This window comes from Octodon degus, unplaced genomic scaffold (assembly GCF_000260255.1).
Source record: "Octodon degus isolate 3935 unplaced genomic scaffold, OctDeg1.0 scaffold00010, whole genome shotgun sequence".
Classification (NCBI taxonomy): Eukaryota; Metazoa; Chordata; class Mammalia; order Rodentia; family Octodontidae; genus Octodon; species Octodon degus.
The window spans coordinates 8,491,868-8,494,919 of record NW_004524586.1 but is presented as its reverse complement, the minus strand read 5'-3'; the positions used below and the strand labels follow the sequence as shown (position 1 = coordinate 8,494,919).

The 3,052-nt window shown below is 37.8% G+C and overlaps 1 pseudogene; it reads right to left on the bottom strand.

The window, feature by feature from the left end:
* Positions 1 to 199: 199 nt before the first annotated feature.
* On the bottom strand, positions 200 to 692 carry LOC105741400 (annotated as a pseudogene).
* Positions 693 to 3,052: the final 2,360 nt, after the last annotated feature.

Here is a 3,052-nt window from a genome sequence, read left to right as displayed (position 1 = left end):
GCCTGGGCTGGGACTGGTCCCGCTGGCGCAGGGTAGCAGGAAGCTCTCCCAAAGAGGCCAATATTATACTAATACAACTAATACAATTGTTTTGCTGCTGAATTTGTCTATTGTTTGTGTAATATTAACAATTATAAACAGAGCAGTGAAGTAGTATTTGGAACAATCCTTATAGTGTTACAGTGTCAGGCACAACATTTCACTTCTCTTCACATCACTGGTTCTCCTTGCGAACCTGGGCTTCCTCCTTTTCAGTAAAGTCATTGTTGTTATTAAAAGTCTTGCGAATCTCCTCAGGAGTTTTCCTCTTGATCATATTGGCAACAGTCTTGCATGTAACATCAATCAAACCTTTGATGTCTAGGTAGTTTGCTGCCAAAATAAGTTAAGAAAAGGTTCCTTGGTCAACTTTCAGGAACTCTTTGTCCCAAACAGGGATGTCGTCTGTTCACTTTTCTTTGCTCTCATCATCCTCAGGAGGAGGAGGGTCATTCTTGTGGTGGGTGCACCACTAAATGACCTTTTTAAAATATTGTTGCATGCACATTTGGTAGAGGAACTGGGTCATCATCTCCTTCATTATCCATTCCCAAATCTTCCAACATGGTCTTGATTGTCACAGACTGTTTGGCAATTTCAACATTAACTTCAAATATCTCTCCATCAGAACCCTGCAACTTAATTGAAGGCATGGTGTTTGGTCTCTAAAAGACTGTGAGCCCCGAAGCAGATGAGAACAGGAAGATGTTCCCACCAGTTGGAGAAAGGCAGCAGTGGACGAAGCCACTCAAATTTTTCCTTTTTGAGTATTGGCTACATAAAAGTAGTCACTTATTTCATCCCAAATTGTGGGTTTCAGTGTACAGGCTCTGGGAAAAGAAAGATAGAATGTAGCTATCTCATGGAGTAATCTAAAAATTTGCTTAGATGACACCTTAATGTCTGCATCTTTTAACAGTTTCATAATTAATAAACTAATATTTTTCTCTTCTGTGGATAAAGACTGAGCTTGCCCCATTGTTACCCTTGAAGAATAGATTCCTATTTGCTACTTGTGTCTGGGCACTATAATTAGTAAAATACTCTGCTTACCTCTAAATTGGTTATGCAAGGTCCAGTGGATTGCCTGCATGTGATTTTGGTTAGTGATCATTGTGTTGAGAAGGTCACGTGTTCCGGACACATTGAGTGCCAACTGTAGGAGTCCCCTCCAGGTTCTCCTCTCAGTCCAAGAAGTCTATATTTGTAATCCCAAAGACACGTTATTGGAATTCCACCAAGTTAATTCCAATCTATCACTCCTAGTGCAACCCACAGAGAAGATAAAAACACTAAAACATAGTTTTAATTATTGAGGAGCTAAGGGGCCCTAAGTCCAGCCAAGATGATGGTTTTCCAGAACAAAGAGGCTGACCCAGGTCCATACCCAGCTTTTATTCAGTAAAGGAGGAGTGGCTTGAGGAGGAATGACTAAGAATTCTGGGAAGTAGGTGAGTACTGTGAGCTGAGCTAGGTAGGTGGCCTACATTTACCTCTGCCATAGATGCATACATATTTATGAGTGTTACCTCGTCCTTTTGAATTTACTCCCTAACCAGTGTATAGTGGCCTTTTTATTTTGTTTGATCATTCTTGGTTTGAAGTTGAGACTGTCTGAGAACAGGATTTCTACCCCTGCTTTTTTCTGAGGTGCTGGGATATGTGGCATTATTTTCCATCCTTTGACTTTCAGCCTATGAATTTCTTTATGAGTTAAGTGTGTAGCTTGTATACAGCATATTGTTGGATTTTGTTTCCTAATCTACTGTGCCAGTCTTTTTCTTTCAATTGGTGAATTGAGTCCTTTTACATTGATGATTATAATTGAGATGTATTGACTTACAATTGATACATTGTTTACCTGCTGTTGTTTACTCCTTTTTCTCCTGTGTTTGTTTGCCATATTTAGTGGGTTCCTTCTGTTCTCATTCATGGGGTTCTGATCATTTCATCCCTGTCTAGAACATCTTTTAGTAGTCTGTGTAAGTTTAGCTTTGTCTCAAGCTCTTTAATGAAATTTAAAGAAAAGTGCTTACTCCCTAAATCTTGGAGGCAAGAATTAGCTTGATTCCAAAACCAGAGGAAGACTCAAAGCAAACAGAGAAGTATAGAGCAATCTCCCTGATGCACACAGTTGCAAAAATCCTCATTAAGATATTAGCAAAAAATAATGCAAGAAATTTTATACCATGACTATGTGAGGTTTACTCCAAGAAGGCAAGAAGGGTTCAACATAAGCAAATTAATGAATGTAATGCACCTTATCTTATTTAATTTTTTCCCATAACTTTGTTGAGAAACAAATAGCAATGAGACAGCTTCAAATCTGATTAGTAGGACAGTTTCAATAATACATTGCTTATTGTTGTCTCAACGATTATTCATTGTACAAGATGCAGACACGATATCCTGTTTACAAACACTATTAGAACAAATCTTTCTATTCATTGAATTAAAAGAATGCAGCTGTATATCTAGTCTAAATATTTTGAATATACAGGTACAAAATGGTCATTCATTTGTATCTCTTTTTTAAATCATTTAAATATATTATAGCTGTTTGAATTCAGAAAACTATTCAAAAATAGTCCAGTAGTCCATAATAGTAGTGGGTTTTCTGTAATACTGGCAATGTCAGAAGTTGTTGACTTGAGCCTTTAACAGCTTAGCATATTAATATGGCTTTGCTTTTTATATATCATTTTTATAATTTTCTGCTGGATGGTTAAGAACAAGATAAAGCAAGACCTATATAACAAGAAATGTAGCTTTTGTATATGATAACATCAGTCAAATCCCCCCTGGACTTATCCTGAAACCCTGTACCTCAGTTTGGAGATCCTTTGTCAGGGTCAGCCAAGTGGATGGGTCACGGCCATTGCTTGACCAATTTGTTCTCTGTGAAAGCCTGAGAGAATGTTTTTTCTCCATGTGACTCTCCTTAGGCCCACTCTACATAATCAATCACTTTCCTCTGTGACCTCAAAATCTCCTTGATCAGAAAATTTGAGAC